We start from the raw sequence: 13,730 nt of genomic DNA on the forward strand, positions 1-13,730 counted from the left end.
AATCACAACAGTGGCCTGTAATATTCTTTATCAACAAGCAGGTAGGAATGAATCACAAAGACACTTGCTCATCTGGATGTTGTTGCTTTCGAGTGCTTAAGGATGCCATCTTGCAATATTGGTATCAGCAATTTCCCTTTCTATCTTCAGTGAAATCAGGCATGGTTCTTGAGCCATAAGTATTTAACATAATAGCTCAAAACAGTTGTTCCTTGGGCCTTGCATCTTCTACTGTGTATCTCACCACTGTTTGGTTTTGACATCACTAATCACTAATACAAAAAACCCCTGTGCCTACAAACTCTTAGTTTATTAGAGGAAGGAAGAAAGGTGAATGTAGGCAGGTTGATGAGCAGCAGTGGCAGCAATGAGACTCTGCTGGCCAGTGTGAGTGGCACTGTTCTCATGGAGTGAACATTTCAACCATATGAACAGCATGATCTCTCTTCTTCACCATGGAAGCACCATAACAAAGGAAAATATAATGAAGATTTTTAAAATAATATTTAAATAATATAATTATTTTGGTTGAAAAAGATCCTTAGGATCGGGTCCTGCCACTAAACTAACATTGTCAAGTCTACCACTAAACAAGGTCCCCAAGTGCCACATCCACATCACTGAAATACTTCCAGGGATGGTGACTCATTCACTTTCATGGGCAGCTTTTTACATTGCTTGACAACCCTTCCAGTGAAGAATTTTTTCTAATATCCAGTATAAACCTCCTCTGGTGCAGCAACTGCTTTTGGCTATCTCTTGTTATTTGGGAGAGCAGGATGATCCCACCAGGCTGTAGCCTCCTTTTAGGTGATTGTAGATTTATAAAATCCTCTCTGAGCCTCTTTTTCCCCAGGATAGACACCCCCAGCTCCCTCAGTACTTATAGGACTTGTGCTCCAGACCCTTCCTGTGCTTCACTGCCCTTCTCTGGAGTTGCTCCAGCGTCTCAATATCTGTCCAGTCATGAGGGGACCAAAACTGAGCACAGGATTTGACATGTGGCCACACCAGTGCCAAGTATTTCTACCACTGCTCTTGGATTTGTTTAGCAAAAGACCAAGCATTTGTGACCTCAGCTATCAGTTTGGTGAGTAGTCCAAAAGGAGTTGTTCAACTAGATTTAGTTACAGGATGCTGTCTTTGAGGAATGTATTGAAAAAAAAAATTAAAGAGGTCAGAAAAGAAACAAATCAAGTCCTAGAAATCAAAGGAGAACAAAATTGTCTTTTCCCCTCAAGCCTTGAGGTGCCCTGACCCTTATGTTTTGCTTGGTTTGAAATTATTTAAGGCTAAGTTCCTGCAGCTAGGCAGAACACATCACTCCTATGCTTCCTGTTCATCACTAACGTCACTCTATCCAGCCTCTGAATATGACTTCCTTCCTTGAAGGCCTGGTGTTCTTTATTCTGCTCTGCATTTCTTGCAGAGAAGTTATTCAGCCGGTTTCTTTACACTTCATCCAAGTAGTTGTGCCAGAGGTCTTTGAAAAGGTTAAAGATCATTAAAACTATAACAGCTCATTAATGTGCTTTGTCTGAGAGAGATTTGATGCAGCCTTTGTAAACAAATGGTGAATTCCTCATATAATAAGATCTTCCATGATTCAAGAGTTTTTAACAACTGTATAACATCCACCTGGATGTATATCTTGTACACAGACTTCTTCCCTCCTTTCCCATAGATGTTAGGATGTACTTCTTGGTTGCAGAAGAATTATTAGATATTCTGGTAAAAATGTGTTCATCTGCAAAGAGAAGGAACCATACAGCAGAGAAGGCCCAGGCAGGAACTATAAAGGCTGTGTTCAAAGAGCTGCAGGATGGAGAGAAGATGGAGGGATACTGATGGAACAAGTTGGCTTGAGTGGGATGTTTCTTTAATGGGAGTGGTCAAAGCAAGCTCAAGTGAGGGGATAATCCTAGGGAGAGTGAGAAGTTATGCACGGTAAAAAGCAAGTGATGGGGAAGTGTATGATGGAGATCAGGACAGGCTGGGCTATAAAAGCAGGGGGAGATTGGGCACACAAGAAGAGGAAGCACTGCTTTCCAGGCTGTCCAGGTATACATTGGTCTCCACCCGAGTCCAACAGGTCTGCGGTTACCCCTGGAGCTGTCAGGGCCAATCCAGCAGCCCTGTGTTCCCCTGTGTTAGTAGGCACATGACATACTTCTGCTGTTACCTTAATGCCAACAGGCAAGTTAGGGGCATTTGCTACATCAGATGGTATCTTTGGGCCTCGTGTTGTTTGTGCCTTACATTGCTTTAACTCCTTTGAAGTTGTCATTGGCACATATTTTAGCCATTTGTTTCTGTTGTGGACTTTATCTTGCGGCTTGACCTCTTTTCATGCTCTTTGGGCTGTGCCTTCCCCCATGACAAGGGTGTGGGCAGGCGTGTTAACTTGTGCCATAAACACATTCCTTCAGGGTGGTACTGAGGATGAAGCAAGAGGTTAATAGGAACTTCTTCAAATAGTTACAGAGTTTTGTATGGCGGGATGAACACTGCGCTCCTGCACCCTACCCTGCCATACTGGCCCTGCATGCCTCACTTAAGTAAATCTCTCTCCAGTCATTGACGTGGGTGTGTCTGGCACTCTGGCATTGGGAGGGAGTTAGGGCCAAGCCTTGTACGCAGGGATTGTCTAACTGTAGACCTTGAACTGGCTCTGTGCTTGTTGCTTTGTGCCTTTGTATTGACACAGAGCAGATGATTGTAGCTTTGTTGCGGTCACGAAAGGTGTTGTTCTCTTTGGCCTTCCATACTGCAGATCTCTGTGTAGTTCAAAGTGGTTATTTTGCACTGCATTGTTGCATCATGATGTTTCCTGAATTACCAGGCATTTGTTTGCTTTTTAACCCACAAAATTCCAACACAAAATGAGAGAGCTCTTGGAGCAGAACAAACTAATCTGCATGGAAAAAAATTCAAGTTAACAAGTGAAGGTAGTGAAGTTAGTCAGCCAGTTTAAGAGTGTGTGGGCTGGAAGATTCAGGCATTCAAATAAATACTCTTTTACTTTTCTGATAATCCCTCTCTCCTCCCTCTTACTTTTTTTTGTCTGACCTCCTCCTCCTGTGAGCTACTAATCGGTGTAATATTCTACAGGGTATGTCTTTGATCTGAGATATATATCTTAAGTAAGAAGAGTAGCTAAAACATGGTAACACATCACTCCAAAACATTTTGGAGTACTTTCTTTCTGTGATTCTACTCTATTTTCTATGTAAAAATATCCTTTAAAATTTGAGATGATTCCTGCAACACTTGCTGAGATGAGGTAATTGCTGTTAAAAGGGTAAAAGCTATTTAAAGAATCATACTCCCAAAAGGCTGGCCACTGGCTTTTGATCTTTAAATCTGATCTGTTTTTATAACTAAATATCAACTAAATATAATTTGAGCTGTGTGTGTAAAAAAATCATGGCTGTTGGTAAGTACAACTGCAAAGTGAGTTAATCCACAGATGTAAGAACATCTATGCTGATAAACATACTAATTTTGTGCATGACAATATTAATTTGGTAATCTTTCACCTACAAATACAACTGTGTTTGGAAAACAGAGCTTTTTTCAGAGCCATGAGATTTTGTATGAAAACATAACTCCTCAAATCCCAAGCAGATAAAAAGTACTCTCTCATTTATATGTACTGACTCATTTATATGATAAATATATGTATAAATGATAAGAAAAATAATATGTAGTTTGCCTAGTTAACAGAGTTCCAGTATCATAAATTTGGTTTACTACAGAGGGTAGTGCTTGGTCATTCAGGGTATAACTTTGTGTGATTTTAAGGGAGGGAGCATCATTGGCCCCATATATGTCAGTTCTCTTTCATGCTGGACTTCTGAGTCCACAACTGTTTCAAAATCTAATGTTTACTTTTAAAAATCAGAATGTAGAAGATATTAAAATTGGTTTTCAATTTCACAAGAATGGAAGAGAATATATTGTTATAAGTTAGTTATAACTAGCTGTCTGCCAAGAGCTAAATTTTCACTTATGACTTCTAACTTTTCACTTTTTAGCAAGTGAAGTGTCTTGCACTTTCTATAAACATTTCATTTTGTCATCCATCAGGTACAGTTTCCTTGTTTTCTTTGAAGAGTGAAAGAACATCCATCTCCAGGCAACCCAGAGGACACTTTCATGGACAAATTACCATGAAGCAAGTGAGGGTGTGGTTTACACTGTGTTACCTGCTCCACCCAATGGCTTCTCCTTATGGTAAATGTAAGGTCTTTGCCTCCCATCCCTTCAGTGCAGACTGCATTATCCTCAGTGAGGCTGGGATTGCATGGGCATCCAAGAGAAGTTGCTGCTGTGTACTGTAATTTCACAATCTGTGTTATCTCTTAGCAACTTGTTTGTGTGGTACACACTTGCCACAGCAAAAGGTTGCACACAAAGAGAAAGGGAGCTTAGAAGGATATCACTTGCAACCCAGCACTCAGTATCACCTTAGTAAGAGGCAGAGCATGTTTGCATCTGCGTGGAGTGTGGCATATTTGTTCTTGTGAAACTCCCTTGTGGGGTGGAATGTCCATGAGGAGAATTTTAGGAAGAGATTTTAGCCAAATAGTATTTTATATTAATTTTTACTGAAATATTTTTTACATGTATTAAAGACATTGAGTTATTCAGTTATTGCAAGAATATAAGGAATGTATTTAATATTATACTAAATGAATTAATGAGAGATTTGGAGAAACTTGTGCATCTTAAACTGGGGTTTATCTTCTATAAAGTTCTTCATTAGATTTTAAGAAAGCAAATAATAGTACAGTTTTAAGTTATTGCGTATGGATAGAAAGCTGAGAATAGGAAGTAGCTAAGATATTTAACTTAATTTTCAAAAGACCCTTGTTTTCTCTGTTTCTCCCTTCTTTTATCTGATTCTTCTGTTATTCATGCTAACTTGTTGTCACTCAGCTTTTCAATGGTTTCACTTTGTTTCCCTTTTACATATGTTTATAACACTTTCCTAATAATGTTTGGTTTGTCAAAGAAGACAGCAGAAATTACATAATATAATAAAAGAAATAAAATCAAATCTATATCAATAGTAGTTAGCACTGAAATATATGTACCTATGGCTTAATTATTAAACCCTATGATCAGTAGGTATCTAATTACGTAACTGTATTTGAAACTTCAGATTTCCTTTCTTTTTTTTCTCCTTCTGAAAAATAAAAAGAAAAATCTCAAAATATTTTCATGTTTGTGAATCTGTTTCTTTAAAGCATTGGAACTACAGTTTTCTGGGAATGGAGCTTTGAAAATGTTTATGCATATAGAAATAACTGTCCTTTGCTTCTAATGGGCTCAAATTGGTTACAAGCCTCCATATATGCTGATGAAAACTTAAATTACTTTTTATACTAAATACCTTTGAAAATCTGGCATTTAAAACTTCATTCACATTTGAAAATGGGACATAGGCTCTGAAAACAATATTATATTTTTGCAAGATTTCTTCCCATCAACATTTGTCGTGTTGAGCCAAACAGCAGAGACTGCTGACAGTGGTTGCTCTATCTGGAGAAGGTGTACTTTGGCAAGTCCAGGTTTTCTTTTAGAAAAGTTCAACAATTGGAAGAGTATTTTTAGAAAGGTATTTTGAGAGGAAGCATGAAAGGAATCCATTTAAGCTTCCAAATCCATTGGATTAAAACTGGCAGAGGACAAGAACAAAATGTGTCTTTTAGTATTTTAGAAATATATATTAATCATGACATCATGAGTAGAAGAGCACTGCCACACCTTTTTATATGTGTGCACCTTTAATATGCAGCCCATTTTCTCAAGGAGCCTGTAAAAACTGCTCCAGTAATCTTGGAACTCACCACAAAACCAGGAGCTGCTGTCTGCTTTTTTTCTGTGTTGCAGTGTTTGAACTGGAGTATGAGAGCCACTGCATTGGACTCTGCCATATTTATATTTCCATGAGTCACCATTGTTACCCTGCAATGAATGAAAGGTAACCTGCACCAAAATGAAAGAAAAGGAGATTTTGTGCATTTTTACTGCTGGATTGAGCACGCATACAGGAGCTTAGCAGAGAGTGGCAGGTGTCTGGAAACTTCCTGCCTTACTTGTCTTGCAGTAACCTGTTCTAATTTCCATAGGCTCAGGAAACTATTGCAATGGGCAAAACTGTAGGTAAAGCTTGTGTTATGTGATCCAAACTCCTAGAGATTTCAACTTGATTCCCTTGAAAATCCTCAAAAGTCTGTAACAATTGGTGTTTTCACTGCTGACTTCAACTTGAGTTTGATTTTGTCTTTCAGCAGCAAAAAGAGGATGATGCAGCCTTGCAGGTTTTCAGGCTGTGAACAGCTGAGGCAAATTGTAAAATCTCAATATCATTTGGGCATCCCACAAGACAGCTGGGCACCCAGGGGGAGTGCAGGACCTCAGCAGGACCCAGTCAAGACCCTCCTGAAATCAGGGACAAGGGAGGACACTTATTCTCATTAGGTTGCTTGGATAAGAACTTCTCCAGGAAGAAGCAGCCACCATCAGATGAGTCCAAAAATGCAAATTTTTAAAATTTATTTTCCTGTTCTGCAGTTGCCAAAGCTCCTCCTGCTTTAGTAGTTGTTGAAGTGTGTCTTCACTTAACAGCTCTTGAGCAAGTATTGCATTTTTCCTTTCCTTTCCATGGGCCACAGCCCATTATTAAGCAACTTTTAAAATACAAAGGTACATAGATCTATAATATATACATTCTTGAATGACTGGCTTATACACTGATTGAAGGGGAAGAAGGGGCACGTGTCTGTGGGAGGTTTTGGTCTTATTATGTGACTTGAGGAAAACAAATTTACTGGATTTTCTTGTTGTTTTTTTTTTCTCTAGGAGTTATGTCCCCTTGCTTCTGATAACTCAGAATTTTTCCTGGGCAATTCACCTTTCTGGTATTCCCACATGCTCTCCTGTGCTGAGGAACAGACTTGGCACATAAGGAGGTGCCAAAGGAAGGTGCCCAGCAAGACAAGGTGGTGCCTAAGATCTGAAATACTGTTTGTGGAGCAAAGGAAATGCCCAGAGTGAGGATACTGAATCCTCCTCCCAGCAGGGCAGCGGGAAGCATGGCATCATGTCTCTTCCAAGAATCCCAAGTCACTCAGTTTTCCCATGGCCAGTGTCAATGCAGTTATAATGTCTTTGCTTCCAAACAGGTTTAAAGGCATATTTAGCTTCTGAAGATTTTCACAGATTACTGTTAAAAAAAAAAAAAAAGCATTTGTGAAATAATTGAGCTGAATCATTTGAGACATACATCACCTCATGTGTGTTGCATGGTAATTATTGTGAATGCAGTTCCCTTTTCATTTAGTACCACAGATATAACTCAGATTTCTTGTTTGGTGTTACACCCCACAGTTTCTGTGTCCACCAAGTTGAACTATTATAAGTACAATTTTCATCACTAGACCTATTCTTCCCCCCTCAGACATATTAGCCATGCTGCAAAACAGATCTAGTCAGCCAGAAGGAATTTACTAGCTGCCTGACTAACTGAGTGCAGTTCACCTCTGAGGTCCTTTGTCTTCAGGACATGTAGCTCCCTCTTCCAATATCATTACTATTTATTCCCATTGTTTATTTTCCTAGACTTCATTTTCTTTGCTACTGTCCAAATTGCCTAACAGAAACCTTTTCAGACAGAGCAAGAAATCCTATCCCTTTTTCTTTTTCTTTCAGAATTTGAAGATATATTTTAAACCTCAGCATATCTGTCTGTCCTTGGATGATGATCTCCATGTACCACTGAACATGTGCTCATGATCATTAATTTCTAAGTGTGATTTTCATCATGATCATGAAGAGAGGGATGCACTCAATGTCCCAAATAAACAATTTAATTTCTTTAGAGATGTGCAGGACTAATGTTTCCTTAGCTATGTCTTAAAGATATTAAAGCTATTCAAATTGTTTTCTGCTAAATTAAATATTTGCACCTGACAAATCCCATTTTGCTCATTTGCTTGCTGATTGCTAAGTGCAAAGACCAGATCAGAATTGAACTTTTCAGTCTGTCAGAGCTAATAAAATGGAGTTCAGTCTTCTGACTACAATGGCAAATAGTTGCAACAGTATAGCTGTAAACAGCATAACTCCTCATACATTTGGTGTAATGGACCCATATGTGTAGCTGTAATATTTCACCCTAAGGCTATTTCACAGGAGTGAAAATAATACTTTGGGGGGAAAAAACCCACATTATTTTTTCAACCAGTGTGAATAAATCTTCAACTGCAACTTTCCAAAAGGGAAGAAGTTGCTTAATGTGAAGTAAAAAAGTGAGCCTTGCTAAGAAGTACGTTCTTTTAAGTCCAAAGTATGTCCTATTGAGAGGTCAACTCTCAGATATAATCTGCATTCCATGGAGTGTTTTGCTCAAGGACACATGCTCAAGTTTTTACTCAGTTGTTTGTTTTATTTCCCTTTCCAATGAGTTAATTACTCTGAGACTGGAGATCAAGGATATTACATATTTTTACAGACCCTGCTTTCAGGAAGGAGTACACTTTTTTCCCCTCAATTAATTTATCCATGTAATTCACATATTTCATCCCTGCACATCAGTTTGTTCAATTTCACTTGTATAACTTCCACTCCCCAAAGTTTTTCAGTTGCATTTTCAGAGTTTTTAAATCATCAAATGGGTCCATGCACCAGGATGCAATTTACAAAGAACAATGTTGTACTCTCTGTTTTCTAATTATCAATAATTCGTCTCCTGCTGCAACATTGCCTAGTGCTTCTATGAAGAAATCCTTTGCATTAGAAGTCAGCATGGACAAGGACTTTACTATGCCAATACAGTATGTTTACTCTGTGCAAACAGCTTTGCAGGGATCTCTAAGGGAACAAGCAGAATGCTGTGTAGAGCTCAATTGTCCCATTTGAGCAGTAGTGCAGCCAAATCAGCAAAATTAGCCTGGAATCTAGAGGCCTGCACCTTTCACTGCCTCAGTTGCCTCGCTTTCAGTTCTGGCATTACAAAGTGATCTGTTGCACAACATAGCAATCTTGAGGGTAAAGTCCCCAGGCAGGAAAATTTACTTTTCAGCCCTAATTTCTCACAGCTGTTTTCTTAGTTCTTTTCCCTTTGATCCCACAGTAAAAAGTCTCCTTTTCATGTTTCAGTCCTACATGGAGAGCACGGTTTGCTTTGTGAGACACAGCTTCTTAATTGCTCTAATCATCCGGTAATCTCTGAGGTGTCACTGCATGTCTGGTAGAAGTAGTTCCAGAAAGTATGATGCTGAAAGCCCTCCTGCCCTCATGTCAAGTGCTAATGGATCAAACAACTTCAAGTACACTGTGTGAGAAATAGTTAATAACTAAATTCTTACACCTGTTTCCAAAGTAATTAGATAATTGACACTCAATGGTATTCCGATAACATTTAACCAAACTCTTCAGAACTTGATCTTGTCCCTCACAAAAGAAAGCAGCTCTTATGCTGGCTGTCATTCTCTTCCTTAGTTTCTGTTGTGTGTGCTAACAAAATAATGCTGTAAAGAAAATGTTGTCTGCATGTTCTTCAAAAAACACCTATTGATGTTTCTTTGACATGAAGTGCCCTGAGATATATTGCTAGTATCTGGTGCCTGTGTAAACATTTTTTTTTCCAGGTGCATGTTTCTAATGTAATTGAAGACTTTGGAATGGCCTCCAGTCTGATTGTCTGTGCAGGACTCTTTAGCTTCGTTTATTTTGAGAAAGCCATTCAGAAGGGAGGTCAAAGCTGGAGAGAGGAAGTAAGAAAAAGGAATCAAGATATTCTTGGAATGATAGTCTATATATGGTTTATTAATTTAATATTGGGAATTTTCTCTTGGTGGTCAGCTCACTTTGAATATAGGGGATTTTCTCTGTAGTGTTTTTGCCTCCACATTTACTTAAAATGTCGAGAGCTGGTGATAAGGACTGACACTAGAAAGCCAACAGCCTTAGTTTCTACTAACAAGGCATTATGGGACAATGAGATTGTTGAAAGTAACAGGAAAAAATATGTGCATTTTGTCAGCAGTTGAAACCTTAAAAGCTGTAAAATTTCACCAAAAGCAAATCAAAGAGAATTTGCAAGATCAAGCCATTTAAATAGTGAAGGATATGAATTGTGCGTCAGTGTTTCACAGACCTCTTGGGAGAAGAAACATTTGGGGATTTTGGTGTTGGTTTTTTGTTTTTTGGGGGTTTTTTGGGTTTTGTTTTTGTTTTGGGTTTGGTGGTTTTTGGAGTTTTTTTGGGGGGGGATTGTTTGTTTGTTTGTTTTCAGCAGGACAGTCATGTTTAACTGAAGGACTTGCTGAGGAGAAAGGCAGCTAATTTCATGGGAGAAATAAATCCCAGGGCTTTGAGGAGAAGCAATAACTAAATCAATACCTGTTCTTCCAAGTATTGGTTCTTTAGTTTTCTTGAGGCAAACTGCTACCTACATCTTGTCCCTTCTACATCTCGACCTTCCACTCTCCCCTTTGTATAACATTGATTCTCTGGAGGAGTTGCTGAAGCTGAGGGTAAAAGGTGACAGTGGAGCTGTAGGGGACTTGGTAGTGAGTCTTTTCAGGAGATGGTGGCTGGAGTGGGGTTGGTGCTTGGAGAGCTTCTGGTAGTGGGTGGGGGATTTACTGAAAATAATTGAGGCCAGGTTGGATGGGGTCTGAGCAAACTGGTGTAGTGAAAGGTGTCCCTGTCCATGGCAGTAAGGTTGGAGCTAGATGATCTTTGAGGTTTTTTCCAACCCAAACCATTCTATGATTTCATGATTCTATACTTTTTCTCTCTGTTGAATCCTCTGCAGAAGAAGAGATGACAGGAGAACCTGGGTGAGATTCCTCCTTATCCTCTCCTAGAAAAGAAAGGTGGGGAGCTGGGCAGGAGGGAGGACAGCTGCCAACCCACTTCTGCTCTGTTCCTGAAATATAGTGTTTTGTTTTCTGCAAATGACTGCTGGGTTTGCAAATAGTGACCTAATTCAAGAAAAGCTTGTAGTGGTGTTACAAGAGTGTTACATGTATTTACATACAGCCATGCACTTCCAGTAACAGGTGAGGTATCACTAAGTGTATTCAGGAAATACTGAAGAGTAAAATGTGTTTATCTGTTCATATAGAGCACAGGTCCTTGAAGAGAGAATATAGGCAAAATGTGACTTTTATTCTGCTGCCTAAGGAGAAGGAAAAGCCTGGGAATTAAGGGAAGCATTGACCAGGATTCTGGGGACAATATATTCTCTCTTTTGTTGAGTGATAAAAGGGAGGATTGAGAGATTGAGAAAGGTCTTGGGAAAAAAAAAATAGACTTTGAAGGAAGAGAACACTTCAGCCTTTGGGGGGTTGGGGGTAGCGTTTGTCAATTATTTGGATTTATGTTTCCCTATAATTTCTTTTTAAGAGAGCTTAAAATAAGAAAATTCATTATATTGAACTCAAAGAGTGTGGGCCTGTGAGAATCTTGCCCAAACAAATGCTCAGGGAGAGGCTCGGAGGTGGAGTAACGCTTCTGGTAGTTGTGGGAGCAGAAATTGTGGACATGCCAGCCAATTTCAAGCTATCCCAAACTTTGTTAGTTTAGTGAATTCTTCAACCTGTTTGTTGTGTAGTGTAATAGATTTACTGGTAGGAAATCCTGGGACTAAAGGAATTGTAAAAATTCCCATAACTAAATGGAGATGCCTTGCAGTGCTTACTATCTCTGTAGGTCATCTCTAACAGTGCTCTACTTAATAAGCAATAATTTTTGAGAGATTCCTCAAGACCCGAGCTGTTGATAGAAGATCATATTTACATTATTGTAAGTAAACAGATGCCCTAAATCAGACTGATCACACCTCACAGTTTACAAAGGCTGCACACACTTCCCCTTTTCAGGAGAAAGTATTATAAGGTTCAGAAAAGAGCAACTTAATACAAATTTATTTTCTAGTCCATGTTGCCTCCCTTTTTTAATTATGGTTATGAGGAAGTGCTTTAGTTTCAATGAGACAACAAATTAAGAAATTCCTTCATCTCTTTGAAGGTATATACACACCTGGTATCTGTAGTTAAGCACAGGCTAAGGAGAGCCTCTGAGGTCTTGTTTATGCAGTAGAACACCCTGCTTATGCCATCAGTGGTTACTATATATAGCAGAGAAAGAAACCTTGCAGAAACAAACCTCTTTCAACTTCTTGGCTTAAAGCACATGTATTTACATTAGATTTTGTCAGCTGGGGATTAACTACCTATAACAGTTCAGTGCTAGCTTCAGAGCTGTGGAATCTTTAGAAAAGCCCCCAGTGTAAGTGAGGAAATTCCCTGTTCACTCTCCATATCATATCTTCAACATATGCAACATTACTCTGAAATAACCCAATCTTCAAAACTCAGCAAAATGGCTAAATTATTTGTAAATCAATATTCTGCTTATAATTACAATAAAAATCCTTGTTTATGGCTGTTGAAGATTTTTCCTCAAATACAGATATTATACAGCTGGGTAAAGACCTGTTACCCCCTCCTTTACTTTCTTTCCTGTCATGGCTTGACACTAGAGACATGTGAAAGAAAACTTTAGACTTTCTTTAATATTAATGTCCAGATACTCACATTATTCATAGAAATTGAAATTGTATTGATTTTTTTCTGCTTCCTTTCCAATCATAGGGCAGCTTTCCCATGTTCAGCAGCACGCTTTCTCCTGCAGGTGTCCTGAGGTGTGGCCTAGGTGTGTTCAAATCTGTCTTAGTCATTTGTCCGTCACCTTGTCATTAGCATGGCGTCTATATTTAATTGGGCTTCCTTCCTTCATCAGAAATCAGTTTTTATATACCATGAAAACTGCAGCCCATTATTAAAAGCCAGCTCTAAGCAAGATTGTTGGCTCTTATTTATACAAGAAGCAGTGAAAATAGTATATCAAGTACTCCTTCAGGTGAGTGGTGTACATGAAGAACACACTATGTGTGAGTCCAGTATCATGCCTCAAAGCCACCTATTTCTCGAGTTTTGCTTCATAAGCAACTTGGTTAAGGGGTTTTCTGCAATCTGTTGAGCCTCTTGATAGGTTGTAATCATCAACAACTTTCACTGATTGTATCTTTGCCTCACAGAAAATATTCCTGAATTATTGTTGTGGTTATTATTTCAACGTCCTTGGAAACAGCATTTAGATCAGCACTCGATTTGTGTGTAATAAGGCTTGGTCCCTCCCTGGAAATGGTTGCATTTTGAAGGGAAATGAGAGAAAACATTACCCTGATTTTAGAAAGTCAGATGCTGTGCATGGGGATTGGAGGCTCCTGTCAGACCAGGAGCCAGTAACTCTTGCAGGAAATGCAGACAACACCACCAAGCTGAGTGGTGCGATTGGCATGCCTGAAGGATGGATGTCATCCAAAGGGACCAGGACAAGCTCCAGCAGTGGGACCATGGGAATCTCACGAGGTTTAACAAGACCAAGTGCAAGAGGCTGCACCTGGGCCAGGCAACCCCCAGTAGGAACACGGAGTGGGGGTGAACAGATCAGAGCAGCCTGAGAAGGCTTTGGGGTAGATGAGAGGTTGGACATGACCCTGCCATGGGCACTCACAGCCCAGAGAGCCAATTGTGCCCTGGTCTGCATCCAGAGCAACGTGGGCAGCAGAGTGAGGGAGGGGATTCTGCCCCTCTACTCTGCTCTGGTGAGATCCCATCTGGAGTGCTGCATCCAGATCTGGGGTC

The sequence above is a fragment of the Zonotrichia albicollis genome, chromosome 6, assembly GCF_047830755.1.
Source record: "Zonotrichia albicollis isolate bZonAlb1 chromosome 6, bZonAlb1.hap1, whole genome shotgun sequence".
NCBI classification, from domain to species: domain Eukaryota; kingdom Metazoa; phylum Chordata; class Aves; order Passeriformes; family Passerellidae; genus Zonotrichia; species Zonotrichia albicollis.